The 23,423-nt window shown below is 46.4% G+C and overlaps 46 non-coding genes across 46 annotated transcripts; all 46 read right to left on the bottom strand.

Annotated features, from left to right (window-relative positions):
- Positions 1-246: 246 nt before the first annotated feature.
- Positions 247-320, bottom strand: trnat-agu (transfer RNA threonine (anticodon AGU)). The gene has a single exon. It is a non-coding gene; the product is annotated as a tRNA-Thr (tRNA).
- A 408-nt stretch (positions 321-728) lies between these two features.
- trnan-guu (transfer RNA asparagine (anticodon GUU)) lies at positions 729-802 on the bottom strand. The gene has a single exon. It is a non-coding gene; the product is annotated as a tRNA-Asn (tRNA).
- Positions 803-936: 134 nt separating this feature from the next.
- On the bottom strand, positions 937-1,010 carry trnat-agu (transfer RNA threonine (anticodon AGU)). Its single transcript has one exon. It is a non-coding gene; the product is annotated as a tRNA-Thr (tRNA).
- Positions 1,011-1,641: 631 nt separating this feature from the next.
- Positions 1,642-1,715, bottom strand: trnan-guu (transfer RNA asparagine (anticodon GUU)). The gene has a single exon. It is a non-coding gene; the product is annotated as a tRNA-Asn (tRNA).
- Positions 1,716-1,849: 134 nt separating this feature from the next.
- Positions 1,850-1,923, bottom strand: trnat-agu (transfer RNA threonine (anticodon AGU)). The gene has a single exon. It is a non-coding gene; the product is annotated as a tRNA-Thr (tRNA).
- A 387-nt stretch (positions 1,924-2,310) lies between these two features.
- Positions 2,311-2,384, bottom strand: trnan-guu (transfer RNA asparagine (anticodon GUU)). Its single transcript has one exon. It is a non-coding gene; the product is annotated as a tRNA-Asn (tRNA).
- A 134-nt stretch (positions 2,385-2,518) lies between these two features.
- trnat-agu (transfer RNA threonine (anticodon AGU)) lies at positions 2,519-2,592 on the bottom strand. The gene has a single exon. It is a non-coding gene; the product is annotated as a tRNA-Thr (tRNA).
- Positions 2,593-3,000: 408 nt separating this feature from the next.
- trnan-guu (transfer RNA asparagine (anticodon GUU)) lies at positions 3,001-3,074 on the bottom strand. The gene has a single exon. It is a non-coding gene; the product is annotated as a tRNA-Asn (tRNA).
- Positions 3,075-3,208: 134 nt separating this feature from the next.
- trnat-agu (transfer RNA threonine (anticodon AGU)) lies at positions 3,209-3,282 on the bottom strand. Its single transcript has one exon. It is a non-coding gene; the product is annotated as a tRNA-Thr (tRNA).
- Positions 3,283-3,690: 408 nt separating this feature from the next.
- On the bottom strand, positions 3,691-3,765 carry trnan-guu (transfer RNA asparagine (anticodon GUU)). Its single transcript has one exon. It is a non-coding gene; the product is annotated as a tRNA-Asn (tRNA).
- A 133-nt stretch (positions 3,766-3,898) lies between these two features.
- On the bottom strand, positions 3,899-3,972 carry trnat-agu (transfer RNA threonine (anticodon AGU)). The gene has a single exon. It is a non-coding gene; the product is annotated as a tRNA-Thr (tRNA).
- A 387-nt stretch (positions 3,973-4,359) lies between these two features.
- trnan-guu (transfer RNA asparagine (anticodon GUU)) lies at positions 4,360-4,433 on the bottom strand. Its single transcript has one exon. It is a non-coding gene; the product is annotated as a tRNA-Asn (tRNA).
- Positions 4,434-4,567: 134 nt separating this feature from the next.
- trnat-agu (transfer RNA threonine (anticodon AGU)) lies at positions 4,568-4,641 on the bottom strand. The gene has a single exon. It is a non-coding gene; the product is annotated as a tRNA-Thr (tRNA).
- A 384-nt stretch (positions 4,642-5,025) lies between these two features.
- trnan-guu (transfer RNA asparagine (anticodon GUU)) lies at positions 5,026-5,099 on the bottom strand. The gene has a single exon. It is a non-coding gene; the product is annotated as a tRNA-Asn (tRNA).
- Positions 5,100-5,233: 134 nt separating this feature from the next.
- On the bottom strand, positions 5,234-5,307 carry trnat-agu (transfer RNA threonine (anticodon AGU)). The gene has a single exon. It is a non-coding gene; the product is annotated as a tRNA-Thr (tRNA).
- A 631-nt stretch (positions 5,308-5,938) lies between these two features.
- Positions 5,939-6,012, bottom strand: trnan-guu (transfer RNA asparagine (anticodon GUU)). Its single transcript has one exon. It is a non-coding gene; the product is annotated as a tRNA-Asn (tRNA).
- Positions 6,013-6,146: 134 nt separating this feature from the next.
- Positions 6,147-6,220, bottom strand: trnat-agu (transfer RNA threonine (anticodon AGU)). Its single transcript has one exon. It is a non-coding gene; the product is annotated as a tRNA-Thr (tRNA).
- Positions 6,221-6,851: 631 nt separating this feature from the next.
- trnan-guu (transfer RNA asparagine (anticodon GUU)) lies at positions 6,852-6,925 on the bottom strand. Its single transcript has one exon. It is a non-coding gene; the product is annotated as a tRNA-Asn (tRNA).
- A 134-nt stretch (positions 6,926-7,059) lies between these two features.
- trnat-agu (transfer RNA threonine (anticodon AGU)) lies at positions 7,060-7,133 on the bottom strand. The gene has a single exon. It is a non-coding gene; the product is annotated as a tRNA-Thr (tRNA).
- Positions 7,134-7,764: 631 nt separating this feature from the next.
- Positions 7,765-7,838, bottom strand: trnan-guu (transfer RNA asparagine (anticodon GUU)). The gene has a single exon. It is a non-coding gene; the product is annotated as a tRNA-Asn (tRNA).
- Positions 7,839-7,972: 134 nt separating this feature from the next.
- On the bottom strand, positions 7,973-8,046 carry trnat-agu (transfer RNA threonine (anticodon AGU)). The gene has a single exon. It is a non-coding gene; the product is annotated as a tRNA-Thr (tRNA).
- Positions 8,047-8,454: 408 nt separating this feature from the next.
- On the bottom strand, positions 8,455-8,528 carry trnan-guu (transfer RNA asparagine (anticodon GUU)). The gene has a single exon. It is a non-coding gene; the product is annotated as a tRNA-Asn (tRNA).
- A 134-nt stretch (positions 8,529-8,662) lies between these two features.
- trnat-agu (transfer RNA threonine (anticodon AGU)) lies at positions 8,663-8,736 on the bottom strand. Its single transcript has one exon. It is a non-coding gene; the product is annotated as a tRNA-Thr (tRNA).
- A 631-nt stretch (positions 8,737-9,367) lies between these two features.
- On the bottom strand, positions 9,368-9,441 carry trnan-guu (transfer RNA asparagine (anticodon GUU)). The gene has a single exon. It is a non-coding gene; the product is annotated as a tRNA-Asn (tRNA).
- Positions 9,442-9,575: 134 nt separating this feature from the next.
- On the bottom strand, positions 9,576-9,649 carry trnat-agu (transfer RNA threonine (anticodon AGU)). The gene has a single exon. It is a non-coding gene; the product is annotated as a tRNA-Thr (tRNA).
- Positions 9,650-10,280: 631 nt separating this feature from the next.
- Positions 10,281-10,354, bottom strand: trnan-guu (transfer RNA asparagine (anticodon GUU)). Its single transcript has one exon. It is a non-coding gene; the product is annotated as a tRNA-Asn (tRNA).
- Positions 10,355-10,488: 134 nt separating this feature from the next.
- Positions 10,489-10,562, bottom strand: trnat-agu (transfer RNA threonine (anticodon AGU)). The gene has a single exon. It is a non-coding gene; the product is annotated as a tRNA-Thr (tRNA).
- Positions 10,563-11,193: 631 nt separating this feature from the next.
- trnan-guu (transfer RNA asparagine (anticodon GUU)) lies at positions 11,194-11,267 on the bottom strand. Its single transcript has one exon. It is a non-coding gene; the product is annotated as a tRNA-Asn (tRNA).
- A 134-nt stretch (positions 11,268-11,401) lies between these two features.
- On the bottom strand, positions 11,402-11,475 carry trnat-agu (transfer RNA threonine (anticodon AGU)). The gene has a single exon. It is a non-coding gene; the product is annotated as a tRNA-Thr (tRNA).
- A 631-nt stretch (positions 11,476-12,106) lies between these two features.
- On the bottom strand, positions 12,107-12,180 carry trnan-guu (transfer RNA asparagine (anticodon GUU)). The gene has a single exon. It is a non-coding gene; the product is annotated as a tRNA-Asn (tRNA).
- Positions 12,181-12,314: 134 nt separating this feature from the next.
- On the bottom strand, positions 12,315-12,388 carry trnat-agu (transfer RNA threonine (anticodon AGU)). Its single transcript has one exon. It is a non-coding gene; the product is annotated as a tRNA-Thr (tRNA).
- Positions 12,389-13,019: 631 nt separating this feature from the next.
- On the bottom strand, positions 13,020-13,093 carry trnan-guu (transfer RNA asparagine (anticodon GUU)). Its single transcript has one exon. It is a non-coding gene; the product is annotated as a tRNA-Asn (tRNA).
- A 134-nt stretch (positions 13,094-13,227) lies between these two features.
- trnat-agu (transfer RNA threonine (anticodon AGU)) lies at positions 13,228-13,301 on the bottom strand. Its single transcript has one exon. It is a non-coding gene; the product is annotated as a tRNA-Thr (tRNA).
- A 631-nt stretch (positions 13,302-13,932) lies between these two features.
- On the bottom strand, positions 13,933-14,006 carry trnan-guu (transfer RNA asparagine (anticodon GUU)). The gene has a single exon. It is a non-coding gene; the product is annotated as a tRNA-Asn (tRNA).
- A 134-nt stretch (positions 14,007-14,140) lies between these two features.
- trnat-agu (transfer RNA threonine (anticodon AGU)) lies at positions 14,141-14,214 on the bottom strand. The gene has a single exon. It is a non-coding gene; the product is annotated as a tRNA-Thr (tRNA).
- Positions 14,215-14,845: 631 nt separating this feature from the next.
- On the bottom strand, positions 14,846-14,919 carry trnan-guu (transfer RNA asparagine (anticodon GUU)). The gene has a single exon. It is a non-coding gene; the product is annotated as a tRNA-Asn (tRNA).
- A 134-nt stretch (positions 14,920-15,053) lies between these two features.
- trnat-agu (transfer RNA threonine (anticodon AGU)) lies at positions 15,054-15,127 on the bottom strand. Its single transcript has one exon. It is a non-coding gene; the product is annotated as a tRNA-Thr (tRNA).
- Positions 15,128-15,758: 631 nt separating this feature from the next.
- trnan-guu (transfer RNA asparagine (anticodon GUU)) lies at positions 15,759-15,832 on the bottom strand. The gene has a single exon. It is a non-coding gene; the product is annotated as a tRNA-Asn (tRNA).
- Positions 15,833-15,966: 134 nt separating this feature from the next.
- Positions 15,967-16,040, bottom strand: trnat-agu (transfer RNA threonine (anticodon AGU)). The gene has a single exon. It is a non-coding gene; the product is annotated as a tRNA-Thr (tRNA).
- A 631-nt stretch (positions 16,041-16,671) lies between these two features.
- Positions 16,672-16,745, bottom strand: trnan-guu (transfer RNA asparagine (anticodon GUU)). The gene has a single exon. It is a non-coding gene; the product is annotated as a tRNA-Asn (tRNA).
- A 134-nt stretch (positions 16,746-16,879) lies between these two features.
- trnat-agu (transfer RNA threonine (anticodon AGU)) lies at positions 16,880-16,953 on the bottom strand. Its single transcript has one exon. It is a non-coding gene; the product is annotated as a tRNA-Thr (tRNA).
- A 631-nt stretch (positions 16,954-17,584) lies between these two features.
- trnan-guu (transfer RNA asparagine (anticodon GUU)) lies at positions 17,585-17,658 on the bottom strand. Its single transcript has one exon. It is a non-coding gene; the product is annotated as a tRNA-Asn (tRNA).
- Positions 17,659-17,792: 134 nt separating this feature from the next.
- Positions 17,793-17,866, bottom strand: trnat-agu (transfer RNA threonine (anticodon AGU)). Its single transcript has one exon. It is a non-coding gene; the product is annotated as a tRNA-Thr (tRNA).
- A 631-nt stretch (positions 17,867-18,497) lies between these two features.
- On the bottom strand, positions 18,498-18,571 carry trnan-guu (transfer RNA asparagine (anticodon GUU)). Its single transcript has one exon. It is a non-coding gene; the product is annotated as a tRNA-Asn (tRNA).
- A 134-nt stretch (positions 18,572-18,705) lies between these two features.
- trnat-agu (transfer RNA threonine (anticodon AGU)) lies at positions 18,706-18,779 on the bottom strand. The gene has a single exon. It is a non-coding gene; the product is annotated as a tRNA-Thr (tRNA).
- Positions 18,780-19,410: 631 nt separating this feature from the next.
- trnan-guu (transfer RNA asparagine (anticodon GUU)) lies at positions 19,411-19,484 on the bottom strand. Its single transcript has one exon. It is a non-coding gene; the product is annotated as a tRNA-Asn (tRNA).
- Between the last annotated feature and the right edge of the window lie 3,939 nt (positions 19,485-23,423).

Below are 23,423 nucleotides of genomic sequence, written 5' to 3'. Positions count from 1 at the left end.
TTCAATAATTAATATCAAGAAAGAAAGTTTTTACTAGTTATAATTATTATAATAATTATAATATGTAGGCCGACGTACTGTATATTGATATCTGGAATTAACATTTTCACCTGTAATCATTGAATTATAGATAGTGAGACTTAACATTTTGAACATATGTACATATGATACATTACGATATGATGACATAGAAATATAACTATAACATGAGGGCACATCCTTCTGACAAAGATAGAAACAGTGCGCAGGCACCGCTGGGATTCGAACCCAGGATCTCCTGTTTACTAGACAGGCACTTTGACCAACTAAGCCACGGCACCCTCAGCTCAACAGTTCCGGCAATAGTGTCTCAATAGCTTTCAGAATGAAATCATATCAAATGGATTCAAGGTCATAAACCATACAGAGACATTCGTAAGAACAACGTTAGCAAACCGAGGTTAAGGTAAAAACCGACTCAGCTGTAAAGTGACGCACTGCATTTGGCAGCTGTGATGGCAAAAGCAGTGAGGATTGCACAAGCTCGGGAGGAAGAGAGAACAAACATTGAGGAAGAGAGAACAAACACTGAGGTACAGGTGAAGCGATGACCACGGAGCCAGGTGAAGGCCGGAGCAGGAACAGGACAAGACTCGTCAACAAAACCCCTGTCACAGCAGGATTGGTGATGACTTGAAGCTCAGCAAGACCAAACCTAAACCTATGAGCAGCACAGATTTGTCTCGCTACGTCCCTGGGTGGGCTCGAACCACCATCCTCTCGGTTAACAGCCGAGCGCGCTGACCGATTGCGCCACAGAGACCTGCGCACCAGTGTTTCACTGTGAGAAAAGGTATCGATTCTGCAAACACTGCAGCAAATTGAGACGCTAAAGAGCAAAAAAATGCTATTCTGACATGAGGGCACATCCTTCTGACAAAGATAGAAACAGTGCGCAGGCACCGCTGGGATTCGAACCCAGGATCTCCTGTTTACTAGACAGGCACTTTGACCAACTAAGCCACGGCACCCTCAGCTCAACAGTTCCGGCAATAGTGTCTCAATAGCTTTCAGAATGAAATCATATCAAATGGATTCAAGGTCATAAACCATACAGAGACATTCGTAAGAACAACGTTAGCAAACCGAGGTTAAGGTAAAAACCGACTCAGCTGTAAAGTGACGCATTGCATTTGGCAGCTGTGATGGCAAAAGCAGTGAGGATTGCACTTTGACCAACTAAGCCACGGCACCCTCAGCTCAACAGTTCCGGCAATAGTGTCTCAATAGCTTTCAGAATGAAATCATATCAAATGGATTCAAGGTCATAAACCATACAGAGACATTCGTAAGAACAACGTTAGCAAACCGAGGTTAAGGTAAAAACCGACTCAGCTGTAAAGTGACGCACTGCATTTGGCAGCTGTGATGGCAAAAGCAGTGAGGATTGCACAAGCTCGGGAGGAAGAGAGAACAAACATTGAGGAAGAGAGAACAAACACTGAGGTACAGGTGAAGCGATGACCACGGAGCCAGGTGAAGGCCAGAGCAGGAACAGGACAAGACTCGTCAACAAAACCCCTGTCACAGCAGGATTGGTGATGACTTGAAGCTCAGCAAGACCAAACCTAAACCTATGAGCAGCACAGATTTGTCTCGCTACGTCCCTGGGTGGGCTCGAACCACCATCCTCTCGGTTAACAGCCGAGCGCGCTGACCGATTGCGCCACAGAGACCTGCGCACCAGTGTTTCACTGTGAGAAAAGGTATCGATTCTGCAAACACTGCAGCAAATTGAGACGCTAAAGAGCAAAAAAATGCTATTCTGACATGAGGGCACATCCTTCTGACAAAGATAGAAACAGTGCGCAGGCACCGCTGGGATTCGAACCCAGGATCTCCTGTTTACTAGACAGGCACTTTGACCAACTAAGCCACGGCACCCTCAGCTCAACAGTTCCGGCAATAGTGTCTCAATAGCTTTCAGAATGAAATCATATCAAATGGATTCAAGGTCATAAACCATACAGAGACATTCGTAAGAACAACGTTAGCAAACCGAGGTTAAGGTAAAAACCGACTCAGCTGTAAAGTGACGCACTGCATTTGGCAGCTGTGATGGCAAAAGCAGTGAGGATTGCACAAGCTCGGGAGGAAGAGAGAACAAACACTGAGGTACAGGTGAAGCGATGACCACGGAGCCAGGTGAAGGCCGGAGCAGGAACAGGACAAGACTCGTCAACAAAACCCCTGTCACAGCAGGATTGGTGATGACTTGAAGCTCAGCAAGACCAAACCTAAACCTATGAGCAGCACAGATTTGTCTCGCTACGTCCCTGGGTGGGCTCGAACCACCATCCTCTCGGTTAACAGCCGAGCGCGCTGACCGATTGCGCCACAGAGACCTGCGCACCAGTGTTTCACTGTGAGAAAAGGTATCGATTCTGCAAACACTGCAGCAAATTGAGACGCTAAAGAGCAAAAAAATGCTATTCTGACATGAGGGCACATCCTTCTGACAAAGATAGAAACAGTGCGCAGGCACCGCTGGGATTCGAACCCAGGATCTCCTGTTTACTAGACAGGCACTTTGACCAACTAAGCCACGGCACCCTCAGCTCAACAGTTCCGGCAATAGTGTCTCAATAGCTTTCAGAATGAAATCATATCAAATGGATTCAAGGTCATAAACCATACAGAGACATTCGTAAGAACAACGTTAGCAAACCGAGGTTAAGGTAAAAACCGACTCAGCTGTAAAGTGACGCACTGCATTTGGCAGCTGTGATGGCAAAAGCAGTGAGGATTGCACAAGCTCGGGAGGAAGAGAGAACAAACATTGAGGAAGAGAGAACAAACACTGAGGTACAGGTGAAGCGATGACCACGGAGCCAGGTGAAGGCCGGAGCAGGAACAGGACAAGACTCGTCAACAAAACCCCTGTCACAGCAGGATTGGTGATGACTTGAAGCTCAGCAAGACCAAACCTAAACCTATGAGCAGCTCAGATTTGTCTCGCTACGTCCCTGGGTGGGCTCGAACCACCATCCTCTCGGTTAACAGCCGAGCGCGCTGACCGATTGCGCCACAGAGACCTGCGCACCAGTGTTTCACTGTGAGAAAAGGTATCGATTCTGCAAACACTGCAGCAAATTGAGACGCTAAAGAGCAAAAAAATGCTATTCTGACATGAGGGCACATCCTTCTGACAAAGATAGAAACAGTGCGCAGGCACCGCTGGGATTCGAACCTAGGATCTCCTGTTTACTAGACAGGCACTTTGACCAACTAAGCCACGGCACCCTCAGCTCAACAGTTCCGGCAATAGTGTCTCAATAGCTTTCAGAATGAAATCATATCAAATGGATTCAAGGTCATAAACCATACAGAGACATTCGTAAGAACAACGTTAGCAAACCGAGGTTAAGGTAAAAACCGACTCAGCTGTAAAGTGACGCACTGCATTTGGCAGCTGTGATGGCAAAAGCAGTGAGGATTGCACAAGCTCGGGAGGAAGAGAGAACAAACATTGAGGAAGAGAGAACAAACACTGAGGTACAGGTGAAGCGATGACCACGGAGCCAGGTGAAGGCCGGAGCAGGAACAGGACAAGACTCGTCAACAAAACCCCTGTCACAGCAGGATTGGTGATGACTTGAAGCTCAGCAAGACCAAACCTAAACCTATGAGCAGCACAGATTTGTCTCGCTACGTCCCTGGGTGGGCTCGAACCACCATCCTCTCGGTTAACTGCCGAGCGCGCTGACCGATTGCGCCACAGAGAACTGCGCACCAGTGTTTCACTGTGAGAAAAGGTATCGATTCTGCAAACACTGCAGCAAATTGAGACGCTAAAGAGCAAAAAAATGCTATTCTGACATGAGGGCACATCCTTCTGACAAAGATAGAAACAGTGCGCAGGCACCGCTGGGATTCGAACCCAGGATCTCCTGTTTACTAGACAGGCACTTTGACCAACTAAGCCACGGCACCCTCAGCTCAACAGTTCCGGCAATAGTGTCTCAATAGCTTTCAGAATGAAATCATATCAAATGGATTCAAGGTCATAAACCATACAGAGACATTCGTAAGAACAACGTTAGCAAACCGAGGTTAAGGTAAAAACCGACTCAGCTGTAAAGTGACGCACTGCATTTGGCAGCTGTGATGGCAAAAGCAGTGAGGATTGCACAAGCTCGGGAGGAAGAGAGAACAAACACTGAGGTACAGGTGAAGCGATGACCACGGAGCCAGGTGAAGGCCGGAGCAGGAACAGGACAAGACTCGTCAACAAAACCCCTGTCACAGCAGGATTGGTGATGACTTGAAGCTCAGCAAGACCAAACCTAAACCTATGAGCAGCTCAGATTTGTCTCGCTACGTCCCTGGGTGGGCTCGAACCACCATCCTCTCGGTTAACAGCCGAGCGCGCTGACCGATTGCGCCACAGAGACCTGCGCACCAGTGTTTCACTGTGAGAAAAGGTATCGATTCTGCAAACACTGCAGCAAATTGAGACGCTAAAGAGCAAAAAAATGCTATTCTGACATGAGGGCACATCCTTCTGACAAAGATAGAAACAGTGCGCAGGCACCGCTGGGATTCGAACCCAGGATCTCCTGTTTACTAGACAGGCACTTTGACCAACTAAGCCACGGCACCCTCAGCTCAACAGTTCCGGCAATAGTGTCTCAATAGCTTTCAGAATGAAATCATATCAAATGGATTCAAGGTCAAAAACCATACAGAGACATTCGTAAGAACGTTAGCAAACCGAGGTTAAGGTAAAAACCGACTCAGCTGTAAAGTGACGCACTGCATTTGGCAGCTGTGATGGCAAAAGCAGTGAGGATTGCACAAGCTCGGGAGGAAGAGAGAACAAACACTGAGGTACAGGTGAAGCGATGACCACGGAGCCAGGTGAAGGCCGGAGCAGGAACAGGACAAGACTCGTCAACAAAACCCCTGTCACAGCAGGATTGGTGATGACTTGAAGCTCAGCAAGACCAAACCTAAACCTATGAGCAGCACAGATTTGTCTCGCTACGTCCCTGGGTGGGCTCGAACCACCATCCTCTCGGTTAACAGCCGAGCGCGCTGACCGATTGCGCCACAGAGACCTGCGCACCAGTGTTTCACTGTGAGAAAAGGTATCGATTCTGCAAACACTGCAGCAAATTGAGACGCTAAAGAGCAAAAAAATGCTATTCTGACATGAGGGCACATCCTTCTGACAAAGATAGAAACAGTGCGCAGGCACCGCTGGGATTCGAACCCAGGATCTCCTGTTTACTAGACAGGCACTTTGACCAACTAAGCCACGGCACCCTCAGCTCAACAGTTCCGGCAATAGTGTCTCAATAGCTTTCAGAATGAAATCATATCAAATGGATTCAAGGTCATAAACCATACAGAGACATTCGTAAGAACAACGTTAGCAAACCGAGGTTAAGGTAAAAACCGACTCAGCTGTAAAGTGACGCACTGCATTTGGCAGCTGTGATGGCAAAAGCAGTGAGGATTGCACTTTGACCAACTAAGCCACGGCACCCTCAGCTCAACAGTTCCGGCAATAGTGTCTCAATAGCTTTCAGAATGAAATCATATCAAATGGATTCAAGGTCATAAACCATACAGAGACATTCGTAAGAACAACGTTAGCAAACCGAGGTTAAGGTAAAAACCGACTCAGCTGTAAAGTGACGCACTGCATTTGGCAGCTGTGATGGCAAAAGCAGTGAGGATTGCACAAGCTCGGGAGGAAGAGAGAACAAACATTGAGGAAGAGAGAACAAACACTGAGGTACAGGTGAAGCGATGACCACGGAGCCAGGTGAAGGCCGGAGCAGGAACAGGACAAGACTCGTCAACAAAACCCCTGTCACAGCAGGATTGGTGATGACTTGAAGCTCAGCAAGACCAAACCTGAACCTATGAGCAGCACAGATTTGTCTCGCTACGTCCCTGGGTGGGCTCGAACCACCATCCTCTCGGTTAACAGCCGAGCGCGCTGACCGATTGCGCCACAGAGACCTGCGCACCAGTGTTTCACTGTGAGAAAAGGTATCGATTCTGCAAACACTGCAGCAAATTGAGACGCTAAAGAGCAAAAAAATGCTATTCTGACATGAGGGCACATCCTTCTGACAAAGATAGAAACAGTGCGCAGGCACCGCTGGGATTCGAACCCAGGATCTCCTGTTTACTAGACAGGCACTTTGACCAACTAAGCCACGGCACCCTCAGCTCAACAGTTCCGGCAATAGTGTCTCAATAGCTTTCAGAATGAAATCATATCAAATGGATTCAAGGTCATAAACCATACAGAGACATTCGTAAGAACAACGTTAGCAAACCGAGGTTAAGGTAAAAACCGACTCAGCTGTAAAGTGACGCACTGCATTTGGCAGCTGTGATGGCAAAAGCAGTGAGGATTGCACTTTGACCAACTAAGCCACGGCACCCTCAGCTCAACAGTTCCGGCAATAGTGTCTCAATAGCTTTCAGAATGAAATCATATCAAATGGATTCAAGGTCATAAACCATACAGAGACATTCGTAAGAACAACGTTAGCAAACCGAGGTTAAGGTAAAAACCGACTCAGCTGTAAAGTGACGCACTGCATTTGGCAGCTGTGATGGCAAAAGCAGTGAGGATTGCACAAGCTCGGGAGGAAGAGAGAACAAACATTGAGGAAGAGAGAACAAACACTGAGGTACAGGTGAAGCGATGACCACAGAGCCAGGTGAAGGCCGGAGCAGGAACAGGACAAGACTCGTCAACAAAACCCCTGTCACAGCAGGATTGGTGATGACTTGAAGCTCAGCAAGACCAAACCTGAACCTATGAGCAGCACAGATTTGTCTCGCTACGTCCCTGGGTGGGCTCGAACCACCATCCTCTCGGTTAACAGCCGAGCGCGCTGACCGATTGCGCCACAGAGACCTGCGCACCAGTGTTTCACTGTGAGAAAAGGTATCGATTCTGCAAACACTGCAGCAAATTGAGACGCTAAAGAGCAAAAAAATGCTATTCTGACATGAGGGCACATCCTTCTGACAAAGATAGAAACAGTGCGCAGGCACCGCTGGGATTCGAACCCAGGATCTCCTGTTTACTAGACAGGCACTTTGACCAACTAAGCCACGGCACCCTCAGCTCAACAGTTCCGGCAATAGTGTCTCAATAGCTTTCAGAATGAAATCATATCAAATGGATTCAAGGTCATAAACCATACAGAGACATTCGTAAGAACAACGTTAGCAAACCGAGGTTAAGGTAAAAACCGACTCAGCTGTAAAGTGACGCACTGCATTTGGCAGCTGTGATGGCAAAAGCAGTGAGGATTGCACTTTGACCAACTAAGCCACGGCACCCTCAGCTCAACAGTTCCGGCAATAGTGTCTCAATAGCTTTCAGAATGAAATCATATCAAATGGATTCAAGGTCATAAACCATACAGAGACATTCGTAAGAACAACGTTAGCAAACCGAGGTTAAGGTAAAAACCGACTCAGCTGTAAAGTGACGCACTGCATTTGGCAGCTGTGATGGCAAAAGCAGTGAGGATTGCACAAGCTCGGGAGGAAGAGAGAACAAACATTGAGGAAGAGAGAACAAACACTGAGGTACAGGTGAAGCGATGACCACAGAGCCAGGTGAAGGCCGGAGCAGGAACAGGACAAGACTCGTCAACAAAACCCCTGTCACAGCAGGATTGGTGATGACTTGAAGCTCAGCAAGACCAAACCTGAACCTATGAGCAGCACAGATTTGTCTCGCTACGTCCCTGGGTGGGCTCGAACCACCATCCTCTCGGTTAACAGCCGAGCGCGCTGACCGATTGCGCCACAGAGACCTGCGCACCAGTGTTTCACTGTGAGAAAAGGTATCGATTCTGCAAACACTGCAGCAAATTGAGACGCTAAAGAGCAAAAAAATGCTATTCTGACATGAGGGCACATCCTTCTGACAAAGATAGAAACAGTGCGCAGGCACCGCTGGGATTCGAACCCAGGATCTCCTGTTTACTAGACAGGCACTTTGACCAACTAAGCCACGGCACCCTCAGCTCAACAGTTCCGGCAATAGTGTCTCAATAGCTTTCAGAATGAAATCATATCAAATGGATTCAAGGTCATAAACCATACAGAGACATTCGTAAGAACAACGTTAGCAAACCGAGGTTAAGGTAAAAACCGACTCAGCTGTAAAGTGACGCACTGCATTTGGCAGCTGTGATGGCAAAAGCAGTGAGGATTGCACAAGCTCGGGAGGAAGAGAGAACAAACATTGAGGAAGAGAGAACAAACACTGAGGTACAGGTGAAGCGATGACCACGGAGCCAGGTGAAGGCCGGAGCAGGAACAGGACAAGACTCGTCAACAAAACCCCTGTCACAGCAGGATTGGTGATGACTTGAAGCTCAGCAAGACCAAACCTGAACCTATGAGCAGCACAGATTTGTCTCGCTACGTCCCTGGGTGGGCTCGAACCACCATCCTCTCGGTTAACAGCCGAGCGCGCTGACCGATTGCGCCACAGAGACCTGCGCACCAGTGTTTCACTGTGAGAAAAGGTATCGATTCTGCAAACACTGCAGCAAATTGAGACGCTAAAGAGCAAAAAAATGCTATTCTGACATGAGGGCACATCCTTCTGACAAAGATAGAAACAGTGCGCAGGCACCGCTGGGATTCGAACCCAGGATCTCCTGTTTACTAGACAGGCACTTTGACCAACTAAGCCACGGCACCCTCAGCTCAACAGTTCCGGCAATAGTGTCTCAATAGCTTTCAGAATGAAATCATATCAAATGGATTCAAGGTCATAAACCATACAGAGACATTCGTAAGAACAACGTTAGCAAACCGAGGTTAAGGTAAAAACCGACTCAGCTGTAAAGTGACGCACTGCATTTGGCAGCTGTGATGGCAAAAGCAGTGAGGATTGCACTTTGACCAACTAAGCCACGGCACCCTCAGCTCAACAGTTCCGGCAATAGTGTCTCAATAGCTTTCAGAATGAAATCATATCAAATGGATTCAAGGTCATAAACCATACAGAGACATTCGTAAGAACAACGTTAGCAAACCGAGGTTAAGGTAAAAACCGACTCAGCTGTAAAGTGACGCACTGCATTTGGCAGCTGTGATGGCAAAAGCAGTGAGGATTGCACAAGCTCGGGAGGAAGAGAGAACAAACATTGAGGAAGAGAGAACAAACACTGAGGTACAGGTGAAGCGATGACCACGGAGCCAGGTGAAGGCCGGAGCAGGAACAGGACAAGACTCGTCAACAAAACCCCTGTCACAGCAGGATTGGTGATGACTTGAAGCTCAGCAAGACCAAACCTGAACCTATGAGCAGCACAGATTTGTCTCGCTACGTCCCTGGGTGGGCTCGAACCACCATCCTCTCGGTTAACAGCCGAGCGCGCTGACCGATTGCGCCACAGAGACCTGCGCACCAGTGTTTCACTGTGGGAAAAGGTATCGATTCTGCAAACACTGCAGCAAATTGAGACGCTAAAGAGCAAAAAAATGCTATTCTGACATGAGGGCACATCCTTCTGACAAAGATAGAAACAGTGCGCAGGCACCGCTGGGATTCGAACCCAGGATCTCCTGTTTACTAGACAGGCACTTTGACCAACTAAGCCACGGCACCCTCAGCTCAACAGTTCCGGCAATAGTGTCTCAATAGCTTTCAGAATGAAATCATATCAAATGGATTCAAGGTCATAAACCATACAGAGACATTCGTAAGAACAACGTTAGCAAACCGAGGTTAAGGTAAAAACCGACTCAGCTGTAAAGTGACGCACTGCATTTGGCAGCTGTGATGGCAAAAGCAGTGAGGATTGCACTTTGACCAACTAAGCCACGGCACCCTCAGCTCAACAGTTCCGGCAATAGTGTCTCAATAGCTTTCAGAATGAAATCATATCAAATGGATTCAAGGTCATAAACCATACAGAGACATTCGTAAGAACAACGTTAGCAAACCGAGGTTAAGGTAAAAACCGACTCAGCTGTAAAGTGACGCACTGCATTTGGCAGCTGTGATGGCAAAAGCAGTGAGGATTGCACAAGCTCGGGAGGAAGAGAGAACAAACATTGAGGAAGAGAGAACAAACACTGAGGTACAGGTGAAGCGATGACCACGGAGCCAGGTGAAGGCCGGAGCAGGAACAGGACAAGACTCGTCAACAAAACCCCTGTCACAGCAGGATTGGTGATGACTTGAAGCTCAGCAAGACCAAACCTAAACCTATGAGCAGCACAGATTTGTCTCGCTACGTCCCTGGGTGGGCTCGAACCACCATCCTCTCGGTTAACAGCCGAGCGCGCTGACCGATTGCGCCACAGAGACCTGCGCACCAGTGTTTCACTGTGAGAAAAGGTATCGATTCTGCAAACACTGCAGCAAATTGAGACGCTAAAGAGCAAAAAAATGCTATTCTGACATGAGGGCACATCCTTCTGACAAAGATAGAAACAGTGCGCAGGCACCGCTGGGATTCGAACCCAGGATCTCCTGTTTACTAGACAGGCACTTTGACCAACTAAGCCACGGCACCCTCAGCTCAACAGTTCCGGCAATAGTGTCTCAATAGCTTTCAGAATGAAATCATATCAAATGGATTCAAGGTCATAAACCATACAGAGACATTCGTAAGAACAACGTTAGCGAACCGAGGTTAAGGTAAAAACCGACTCAGCTGTAAAGTGACGCACTGCATTTGGCAGCTGTGATGGCAAAAGCAGTGAGGATTGCACTTTGACCAACTAAGCCACGGCACCCTCAGCTCAACAGTTCCGGCAATAGTGTCTCAATAGCTTTCAGAATGAAATCATATCAAATGGATTCAAGGTCATAAACCATACAGAGACATTCGTAAGAACAACGTTAGCAAACCGAGGTTAAGGTAAAAACCGACTCAGCTGTAAAGTGACGCACTGCATTTGGCAGCTGTGATGGCAAAAGCAGTGAGGATTGCACAAGCTCGGGAGGAAGAGAGAACAAACATTGAGGAAGAGAGAACAAACACTGAGGTACAGGTGAAGCGATGACCACGGAGCCAGGTGAAGGCCGGAGCAGGAACAGGACAAGACTCGTCAACAAAACCCCTGTCACAGCAGGATTGGTGATGACTTGAAGCTCAGCAAGACCAAACCTGAACCTATGAGCAGCACAGATTTGTCTCGCTACGTCCCTGGGTGGGCTCGAACCACCATCCTCTCGGTTAACAGCCGAGCGCGCTGACCGATTGCGCCACAGAGACCTGCGCACCAGTGTTTCACTGTGAGAAAAGGTATCGATTCTGCAAACACTGCAGCAAATTGAGACGCTAAAGAGCAAAAAAATGCTATTCTGACATGAGGGCACATCCTTCTGACAAAGATAGAAACAGTGCGCAGGCACCGCTGGGATTCGAACCCAGGATCTCCTGTTTACTAGACAGGCACTTTGACCAACTAAGCCACGGCACCCTCAGCTCAACAGTTCCGGCAATAGTGTCTCAATAGCTTTCAGAATGAAATCATATCAAATGGATTCAAGGTCATAAACCATACAGAGACATTCGTAAGAACAACGTTAGCAAACCGAGGTTAAGGTAAAAACCGACTCAGCTGTAAAGTGACGCACTGCATTTGGCAGCTGTGATGGCAAAAGCAGTGAGGATTGCACTTTGACCAACTAAGCCACGGCACCCTCAGCTCAACAGTTCCGGCAATAGTGTCTCAATAGCTTTCAGAATGAAATCATATCAAATGGATTCAAGGTCATAAACCATACAGAGACATTCGTAAGAACAACGTTAGCAAACCGAGGTTAAGGTAAAAACCGACTCAGCTGTAAAGTGACGCACTGCATTTGGCAGCTGTGATGGCAAAAGCAGTGAGGATTGCACAAGCTCGGGAGGAAGAGAGAACAAACATTGAGGAAGAGAGAACAAACACTGAGGTACAGGTGAAGCGATGACCACGGAGCCAGGTGAAGGCCGGAGCAGGAACAGGACAAGACTCGTCAACAAAACCCCTGTCACAGCAGGATTGGTGATGACTTGAAGCTCAGCAAGACCAAACCTGAACCTATGAGCAGCACAGATTTGTCTCGCTACGTCCCTGGGTGGGCTCGAACCACCATCCTCTCGGTTAACAGCCGAGCGCGCTGACCGATTGCGCCACAGAGACCTGCGCACCAGTGTTTCACTGTGAGAAAAGGTATCGATTCTGCAAACACTGCAGCAAATTGAGACGCTAAAGAGCAAAAAAATGCTATTCTGACATGAGGGCACATCCTTCTGACAAAGATAGAAACAGTGCGCAGGCACCGCTGGGATTCGAACCCAGGATCTCCTGTTTACTAGACAGGCACTTTGACCAACTAAGCCACGGCACCCTCAGCTCAACAGTTCCGGCAATAGTGTCTCAATAGCTTTCAGAATGAAATCATATCAAATGGATTCAAGGTCATAAACCATACAGAGACATTCGTAAGAACAACGTTAGCAAACCGAGGTTAAGGTAAAAACCGACTCAGCTGTAAAGTGACGCACTGCATTTGGCAGCTGTGATGGCAAAAGCAGTGAGGATTGCACTTTGACCAACTAAGCCACGGCACCCTCAGCTCAACAGTTCCGGCAATAGTGTCTCAATAGCTTTCAGAATGAAATCATATCAAATGGATTCAAGGTCATAAACCATACAGAGACATTCGTAAGAACAACGTTAGCAAACCGAGGTTAAGGTAAAAACCGACTCAGCTGTAAAGTGACGCACTGCATTTGGCAGCTGTGATGGCAAAAGCAGTGAGGATTGCACAAGCTCGGGAGGAAGAGAGAACAAACATTGAGGAAGAGAGAACAAACACTGAGGTACAGGTGAAGCGATGACCACGGAGCCAGGTGAAGGCCGGAGCAGGAACAGGACAAGACTCGTCAACAAAACCCCTGTCACAGCAGGATTGGTGATGACTTGAAGCTCAGCAAGACCAAACCTGAACCTATGAGCAGCACAGATTTGTCTCGCTACGTCCCTGGGTGGGCTCGAACCACCATCCTCTCGGTTAACAGCCGAGCGCGCTGACCGATTGCGCCACAGAGACCTGCGCACCAGTGTTTCACTGTGGGAAAAGGTATCGATTCTGCAAACACTGCAGCAAATTGAGACGCTAAAGAGCAAAAAAATGCTATTCTGACATGAGGGCACATCCTTCTGACAAAGATAGAAACAGTGCGCAGGCACCGCTGGGATTCGAACCCAGGATCTCCTGTTTACTAGACAGGCACTTTGACCAACTAAGCCACGGCACCCTCAGCTCAACAGTTCCGGCAATAGTGTCTCAATAGCTTTCAGAATGAAATCATATCAAATGGATTCAAGGTCATAAACCATACAGAGACATTCGTAAGAACAACGTTAGCAAACCGAGGTTAAGGTAAAAACCGACTCAGCTGTAAAGTGACGCACTGCATTTGGCAGCTGTGATGGCAAAAGCAGTGAGGATTGCACTTTGACCAACTAAGCCACGGCACCCTCAGCTCAACAGTTCCGGCAATAGTGTCTCAATAGCTTTCAGAATGAAATCATATCAAATGGATTCAAGGTCATAAACCATACAGAGACATTCGTAAGAACAACGTTAGCAAACCGAGGTTAAGGTAAAAACCGACTCAGCTGTAAAGTGACGCACTGCATTTGGCAGCTGTGATGGCAAAAGCAGTGAGGATTGCACAAGCTCGGGAGGAAGAGAGAACAAACATTGAGGAAGAGAGAACAAACACTGAGGTACAGGTGAAGCGATGACCACGGAGCCAGGTGAAGGCCGGAGCAGGAACAGGACAAGACTCGTCAACAAAACCCCTGTCACAGCAGGATTGGTGATGACTTGAAGCTCAGCAAGACCAAACCTAAACCTATGAGCAGCACAGATTTGTCTCGCTACGTCCCTGGGTGGGCTCGAACCACCATCCTCTCGGTTAACAGCCGAGCGCGCTGACCGATTGCGCCACAGAGACCTGCGCACCAGTGTTTCACTGTGAGAAAAGGTATCGATTCTGCAAACACTGCAGCAAATTGAGACGCTAAAGAGCAAAAAAATGCTATTCTGACATGAGGGCACATCCTTCTGACAAAGATAGAAACAGTGCGCAGGCACCGCTGGGATTCGAACCCAGGATCTCCTGTTTACTAGACAGGCACTTTGACCAACTAAGCCACGGCACCCTCAGCTCAACAGTTCCGGCAATAGTGTCTCAATAGCTTTCAGAATGAAATCATATCAAATGGATTCAAGGTCATAAACCATACAGAGACATTCGTAAGAACAACGTTAGCAAACCGAGGTTAAGGTAAAAACCGACTCAGCTGTAAAGTGACGCACTGCATTTGGCAGCTGTGATGGCAAAAGCAGTGAGGATTGCACTTTGACCAACTAAGCCACGGCACCCTCAGCTCAACAGTTCCGGCAATAGTGTCTCAATAGCTTTCAGAATGAAATCATATCAAATGGATTCAAGGTCATAAACCATACAGAGACATTCGTAAGAACAACGTTAGCAAACCGAGGTTAAGGTAAAAACCGACTCAGCTGTAAAGTGACGCACTGCATTTGGCAGCTGTGATGGCAAAAGCAGTGAGGATTGCACAAGCTCGGGAGGAAGAGAGAACAAACATTGAGGAAGAGAGAACAAACACTGAGGTACAGGTGAAGCGATGACCACGGAGCCAGGTGAAGGCCGGAGCAGGAACAGGACAAGACTCGTCAACAAAACCCCTGTCACAGCAGGATTGGTGATGACTTGAAGCTCAGCAAGACCAAACCTGAACCTATGAGCAGCACAGATTTGTCTCGCTACGTCCCTGGGTGGGCTCGAACCACCATCCTCTCGGTTAACAGCCGAGCGCGCTGACCGATTGCGCCACAGAGACCTGCGCACCAGTGTTTCACTGTGAGAAAAGGTATCGATTCTGCAAACACTGCAGCAAATTGAGACGCTAAAGAGCAAAAAAATGCTATTCTGACATGAGGGCACATCCTTCTGACAAAGTTAGAAACAGTGCGCAGGCACCGCTGGGATTCGAACCCAGGATCTCCTGTTTACTAGACAGGCACTTTGACCAACTAAGCCACGGCACCCTCAGCTCAACAGTTCCGGCAATAGTGTCTCAATAGCTTTCAGAATGAAATCATATCAAATGGATTCAAGGTCATAAACCATACAGAGACATTCGTAAGAACAACGTTAGCAAACCGAGGTTAAGGTAAAAACCGACTCAGCTGTAAAGTGACGCACTGCATTTGGCAGCTGTGATGGCAAAAGCAGTGAGGATTGCACTTTGACCAACTAAGCCACGGCACCCTCAGCTCAACAGTTCCGGCAATAGTGTCTCAATAGCTTTCAGAATGAAATCATATCAAATGGATTCAAGGTCATAAACCATACAGAGACATTCGTAAGAACAACGTTAGCAAACCGAGGTTAAGGTAAAAACCGACTCAGCTGTAAAGTGACGCACTGCATTTGGCAGCTGTGATGGCAAAAGCAGTGAGGATTGCACAAGCTCGGGAGGAAGAGAGAACAAACATTGAGGAAGAGAGAACAAACACTGAGGTACAGGTGAAGCGATGACCACGGAGCCAGGTGAAGGCCGGAGCAGGAACAGGACAAGACTCGTCAACAAAACCCCTGTCACAGCAGGATTGGTGATGACTTGAAGCTCAGCAAGACCAAACCTGAACCTATGAGCAGCACAGATTTGTCTCGCTACGTCCCTGGGTGGGCTCGAACCACCATCCTCTCGGTTAACAGCCGAGCGCGCTGACCGATTGCGCCACAGAGACCTGCGCACCAGTGTTTCACTGTGAGAAAAGGTATCGATTCTGCAAACACTGCAGCAAATTGAGACGCTAAAGAGCAAAAAAATGCTATTCTGACATGAGGGCACATCCTTCTGACAAAGATAGAAACAGTGCGCAGGCACCGCTGGGATTCGAACCCAGGATCTCCTGTTTACTAGACAGGCACTTTGACCAACTAAGCCACGGCACCCTCAGCTCAACAGTTCCGGCAATAGTGTCTCAATAGCTTTCAGAATGAAATCATATCAAATGGATTCAAGGTCATAAACCATACAGAGACATTCGTAAGAACAACGTTAGCAAACCGAGGTTAAGGTAAAAACCGACTCAGCTGTAAAGTGACGCACTGCATTTGGCAGCTGTGATGGCAAAAGCAGTGAGGATTGCACTTTGACCAACTAAGCCACGGCACCCTCAGCTCAACAGTTCCGGCAATAGTGTCTCAATAGCTTTCAGAATGAAATCATATCAAATGGATTCAAGGTCATAAACCATACAGAGACATTCGTAAGAACAACGTTAGCAAACCGAGGTTAAGGTAAAAACCGACTCAGCTGTAAAGTGACGCACTGCATTTGGCAGCTGTGATGGCAAAAGCAGTGAGGATTGCACAAGCTCAGGAGGAAGAGAGAACAAACATTGAGGAAGAGAGAACAAACACTGAGGTACAGGTGAAGCGATGACCACGGAGCCAGGTGAAGGCCGGAGCAGGAACAGGACAAGACTCGTCAACAAAACCCCTGTCACAGCAGGATTGGTGATGACTTGAAGCTCAGCAAGACCAAACCTGAACCTATGAGCAGCACAGATTTGTCTCGCTACGTCCCTGGGTGGGCTCGAACCACCATCCTCTCGGTTAACAGCCGAGCGCGCTGACCGATTGCGCCACAGAGACCTGCGCACCAGTGTTTCACTGTGAGAAAAGGTATCGATTCTGCAAACACTGCAGCAAATTGAGACGCTAAAGAGCAAAAAAATGCTATTCTGACATGAGGGCACATCCTTCTGACAAAGATAGAAACAGTGCGCAGGCACCGCTGGGATTCGAACCCAGGATCTCCTGTTTACTAGACAGGCACTTTGACCAACTAAGCCACGGCACCCTCAGCTCAACAGTTCCGGCAATAGTGTCTCAATAGCTTTCAGAATGAAATCATATCAAATGGATTCAAGGTCATAAACCATACAGAGACATTCGTAAGAACAACGTTAGCAAACCGAGGTTAAGGTAAAAACCGACTCAGCTGTAAAGTGACGCACTGCATTTGGCAGCTGTGATGGCAAAAGCAGTGAGGATTGCACTTTGACCAACTAAGCCACGGCACCCTCAGCTCAACAGTTCCGGCAATAGTGTCTCAATAGCTTTCAGAATGAAATCATATCAAATGGATTCAAGGTCATAAACCATACAGAGACATTCGTAAGAACAACGTTAGCAAACCGAGGTTAAGGTAAAAACCGACTCAGCTGTAAAGTGACGCACTGCATTTGGCAGCTGTGATGGCAAAAGCAGTGAGGATTGCACAAGCTCGGGAGGAAGAGAGAACAAACATTGAGGAAGAGAGAACAAACACTGAGGTACAGGTGAAGCGATGACCACGGAGCCAGGTGAAGGCCGGAGCAGGAACAGGACAAGACTCGTCAACAAAACCCCTGTCACAGCAGGATTGGTGATGACTTGAAGCTCAGCAAGACCAAACCTGAACCTATGAGCAGCACAGATTTGTCTCGCTACGTCCCTGGGTGGGCTCGAACCACCATCCTCTCGGTTAACAGCCGAGCGCGCTGACCGATTGCGCCACAGAGACCTGCGCACCAGTGTTTCACTGTGAGAAAAGGTATCGATTCTGCAAACACTGCAGCAAATTGAGACGCTAAAGAGCAAAAAAATGCTATTCTGACATGAGGGCACATCCTTCTGACAAAGATAGAAACAGTGCGCAGGCACCGCTGGGATTCGAACCCAGGATCTCCTGTTTACTAGACAGGCACTTTGACCAACTAAGCCACGGCACCCTCAGCTCAACAGTTCCGGCAATAGTGTCTCAATAGCTTTCAGAATGAAATCATATCAAATGGATTCAAGGTCATAAACCATACAGAGACATTCGTAAGAACAACGTTAGCAAACCGAGGTTAAGGTAAAAACCGACTCAGCTGTAAAGTGACGCACTGCATTTGGCAGCTGTGATGGCAAAAGCAGTGAGGATTGCACTTTGACCAACTAAGCCACGGCACCCTCAGCTCAACAGTTCCGGCAATAGTGTCTCAATAGCTTTCAGAATGAAATCATATCAAATGGATTCAAGGTCATAAACCATACAGAGACATTCGTAAGAACAACGTTAGCAAACCGAGGTTAAGGTAAAAACCGACTCAGCTGTAAAGTGACGCACTGCATTTGGCAGCTGTGATGGCAAAAGCAGTGAGGATTGCACAAGCTCGGGAGGAAGAGAGAACAAACATTGAGGAAGAGAGAACAAACACTGAGGTACAGGTGAAGCGATGACCACGGAGCCAGGTGAAGGCCGGAGCAGGAACAGGACAAGACTCGTCAACAAAAACCCTGTCACAGCAGGATTGGTGATGACTTGAAGCTCAGCAAGAACAAACCTGAACCTATGAGCAGCACAGATTTGTCTCGCTACGTCCCTGGGTGGGCTCGAACCACCATCCTCTCGGTTAACAGCCGAGCGCGCTGACCGATTGCGCCACAGAGACCTGCGCACCAGTGTTTCACTGTGAGAAAAGGTATCGATTCTGCAAACACTGCAGCAAATTGAGACGCTAAAGAGCAAAAAAATGCTATTCTGACATGAGGGCACATCCTTCTGACAAAGATAGAAACAGTGCGCAGGCACCGCTGGGATTCGAACCCAGGATCTCCTGTTTACTAGACAGGCACTTTGACCAACTAAGCCACGGCACCCTCAGCTCAACAGTTCCGGCAATAGTGTCTCAATAGCTTTCAGAATGAAATCATATCAAATGGATTCAAGGTCATAAACCATACAGAGACATTCGTAAGAACAACGTTAGCAAACCGAGGTTAAGGTAAAAACCGACTCAGCTGTAAAGTGACGCACTGCATTTGGCAGCTGTGATGGCAAAAGCAGTGAGGATTGCACTTTGACCAACTAAGCCACGGCACCCTCAGCTCAACAGTTCCGGCAATAGTGTCTCAATAGCTTTCAGAATGAAATCATATCAAATGGATTCAAGGTCATAAACCATACAGAGACATTCGTAAGAACAACGTTAGCAAACCGAGGTTAAGGTAAAAACCGACTCAGCTGTAAAGTGACGCACTGCATTTGGCAGCTGTGATGGCAAAAGCAGTGAGGATTGCACAAGCTCGGGAGGAAGAGAGAACAAACATTGAGGAAGAGAGAACAAACACTGAGGTACAGGTGAAGCGATGACCACGGAGCCAGGTGAAGGCCGGAGCAGGAACAGGACAAGACTCGTCAACAAAACCCCTGTCACAGCAGGATTGGTGATGACTTGAAGCTCAGCAAGACCAAACCTGAACCTATGAGCAGCACAGATTTGTCTCGCTACGTCCCTGGGTGGGCTCGAACCACCATCCTCTCTGTTAACAGCCGAGCGCGCTGACCGATTGCGCCACAGAGACCTGCGCACCAGTGTTTCACTGTGAGAAAAGGTATCGATTCTGCAAACACTGCAGCAAATTGAGACGCTAAAGAGCAAAAAAATGCTATTCTGACATGAGGGCACATCCTTCTGACAAATATAGAAACACTGGACAGGACAGGATAAGACTCATCAACAAAATCCGTCACAGCAGCTCCACCGCAGGATTGGTGATGACTTGAAGCGCAATGAATTCATAGCAATACCAATCCTAAACCTGTAAGCAGCACAGTTTTGTCTCACTACATCCCTGGGTGGATTCTACATGGATTCCACATGGTCCATGTGTTGTTGTCAAATATCTTTTTACTTACATCGACACTTGCAATTTCCATCCATGTCTGACTTCATCTGTTGGTGAAATGACTGGTGTCCAACCCAATGTCCACTTGTACAGAAGTCTGTTGCTGTGACTTCATAATGAGATATAGAACCTTACCAGCTCCATCTTAAAAGGGCCTACCTACAGAGACAAGTGTCTATGACAAGTGATACTTGTCATAGACCTCCTCAGTGACTTCATCATCTTGGGTGTGAGCCTTGCCCTTCCATATCTTAAGTAATTTCTCTATGGGGAAAATAAATGGGGTTTTCACACAATCGTCCCTGTCACAGTCTGAGTTTTTTTTAACTTGGACACTTTCCCCAACATACATTTATGTCTCTAATGGCACTGGATCCATTGAATTGTGTAACTGTTTTTGAGTGTGTGTGTGTGTGTGCGTGCGTGCGTGCGTGCGTGCGTGTGTGTGTGTGCATGCATGTGTGCCCAGGATTATAGAGCATACAACACATATACATAACATATGGCACTCCCTGTCATTGGATTGGATTGAAATATATTTTTGTTAACTAAAGTTACTTAGAGGAAGTTCAAACTATGTAAAAGATGTAAAAAGATCAGTTTCCATCACTCCTACATTTTCAGTCAGACACCCGTCCAGAGACTATTCTGGACCTAAAAGCCCAGGTTGCTCAGCAGTGTGAGAATCAAATTTTATCCAGGAAGTGGCGTTACCAATGCACAAAAGCACAAGCAGGACACCAAGAATTGGGTGACGGTCAGCAGTGAGCGGCTGAACACAGTGTGTGAGTGTATTCTCCAGGGATGCCTTCACAGTGGTCAGAATGAAGGAATAAACAAATAAATAAACTGATTTCTTTTATAGTCAAAAATATTGTAGTTGTTTGTTACAGTAGTTTACTACAGTCTTAGAATCCTACCTCGGTCTCAAGTGAGATTTTGAACAGTTGAAGACTAAAACATTTTATAAAGGAACAATCACTTATATTTTACTGGCTCGTTGTACAAATTGAACATTATATATCAGCAGGGGTTCACAAGTGTTGTTGATCAGTGCCAGTCACTCCACTGTTACCTCGATGGCTGCTGAGATTTTAAGCTTTCAGGTCAAGCGGTCAGGTCTGTACTCTCTGTTTTGGTGGAAATTCTCCACACACCCCCTTGTGTTCTGAACTTCTTTCAGGTTCATTTGCGCAACCATGGAAGAACAAACTGCAATGAAGCCTAAAAAGGCAGACAACACCCACAATGACAAAGCCTGCTCCAAAACCCAGTGAACACTGCTGTAGCATTTCAAAGGTGGAGTAGCTTAGGACTCTGAAAAATTTCAAGAGCGATGCAGAGTTGGCCTGACAACCAGCGCTGTCGCTAGTGCGGTGAAAGGTGACGATTCTACGAATTTGATAATTGGAATTTGATAGTGCCGGTCACCAGCATCTCTCTCTCTCTCACTCTCTCTCTCTCCTCTGTGTGTGACAGTGTGTCTGTCTGCATTGGTTAGAGAGTTGCTGTTAGAGAGTATTGGAATTTTCCATAACTATTTTGTTTTGTGTATCTTGTAATTCTGCCAAAAAAATGGATCCACTGTAGTGTGAAAAAGTAAAATACTCTGAAGCCTTTTCTGTAGTGTTTGCAGTATTTCTATTGATTATTATTATTAGTATTAGTATTTCTATATATATTCTATTATATATATATATATATATATATATATATATTACCTTTTTTATAACCCTTTCTTCTAGTATAGTACATAGTAAAACAAGAGGTCCCGCACTGTTTTACAAGCAAAAGTAAAATAAGCATATTATCTACAGTATACATCATATTTTATACTATCAACCAAAGATCCATATAACACAAAGGCTCACTGCAGTATTGACAGCTGCTCTTCGTGTTTTCTTTGGTCAATGTGACAGTATCTGCTTATTCAATTTTGGGACATGTCTTCATTGTTTTGGGAGCTTGATTGCTCTGTCTCTATCTGCAGAGCTATGGGATTGATAAAGCAATTTGGGCTACCTTGGCACTTGCTGTTATGTCAATTATTAATAGCCAGTTATAGATTAATTATTCTTTAAAACATGCATTTGAGTTTTGAGCCAACATGCAACAGCAAGATACAAGTGCAAAATCCCAAATGCACCATAGGATCTCCTGCAGAGCATAATGTGACCCCTATTTCTTTTTCAGAAGGTATTCATGAATCCGAGTCATGAATCATGAATATAGAGATAGTTCAATTTATAATCCAATGTTGCTGAAGATGAAATTGAGGACTTGAACTGTTGGCTGTGTGGGTTTGTTTGTGAGCTTTTGGGATGTTAGTTAGCAACCTGCCAATTGCATTGATGTGGAATAATCTCTCTTGTCTTGATTTGGTACTAGTAGTATTCCAGCATTTGCAGAGCCAGAAGAGAGTGGCATGTGTAAAAGGAAGGAGAAGACAGATTGAGTAGTGAGAAAAATGGATTTGGCCTCTATAATCAAGCTGAGAATTAATTCACTGCATTAAATATGCCCTTTATATAAAAAATACTTACATTTATTTTATAGAAACAGGGGGCCCAGATTCCTAGCTACGTCCCTGCACAGGAGCAGCTTGAGAGATAATGGTTCCACCGCAGGATTGGCCATGACTGGAAACTCAGCAAGACGAAACCTAAACCTGTGAGCAGCACAGATTTGTCTCACTAATTCCCTGGGTGGGCTCAAACCACCATCTTCTCAGTTAACAGCCGAGCACGCTGACCGATTGCGCCATAGAGACCTGAGAAACACTCTTGAGTCTGCAAATACTGCAGTCAATTCACAAGGCAAAAAGCAGAAAAATAGAATCACAGCACTGCTGGGATTTGAACCCAGGATTGCCTATTTACTAGTCAGGCACTTTAACCAACTAAGCCACAGCAACCTCAGCTACAGAAGTTGAAATATATACACACTGGATACAAACAGAATTATATCATCGCAAAGACATATTTTTCTCACTTGTAAGAAAAATGAGGTTGTAAGACTCAAACCTATGACCTTTTTACACTCTTCAACAGTGGAAATTCAGGAAATTCTGGGTATGGCAAGATGCTGCACTTGCCATACCTTAACCTAAATTAGGCCAGATTTGATTTTTTTTTTTTAATCATTACAATTATAATGTGCAAAAATCATTAGAAATGTATTTGGAAGACATACTGACAGAAAAAATCACACCCGGGGAGCATTCAGGATCAATGATATCTCTGAGAGTTTGCTTACCTACATCTAATAATTTATCACATTGACCAAATTATTTTTGTTAGTAATTAGTCATTGCTCCACTTTGTGCCCAGAAACTTAATTTATTTATATGAGCAAGTTTGGAAGTTTTTGTGGCAAATGATATGTGATGCAGAGGCTTTGCCACACTTTAAGGTTTAGTGAATTGAGGGTATCAGAAGTCCAGCACATGTTGTGGGACATTTCAGTCATATGAGAAATAGGTCAATACAAATTAAACAGTAGAAATAGTCTGCTGGAACAGTATGTACTCTATTCAGTACTCTGCATGGTGGGATATTTCCTTATAATGTAGTTGAATAGTGCTATACAGTTCCTTTAAAGGGTGCCCCTGCTTCC

Source organism: Centroberyx affinis, unplaced genomic scaffold (genome assembly GCF_046629955.1).
Source record: "Centroberyx affinis isolate AG114_WGS23_722 - 3 ecotype Tasmania unplaced genomic scaffold, CSIRO-AGI_Caff_v1 ptg006008l_1, whole genome shotgun sequence".
Taxonomy (NCBI): Eukaryota; Metazoa; Chordata; class Actinopteri; order Beryciformes; family Berycidae; genus Centroberyx; species Centroberyx affinis.
This window is presented reverse-complemented; position numbering and strand designations above follow the sequence as displayed.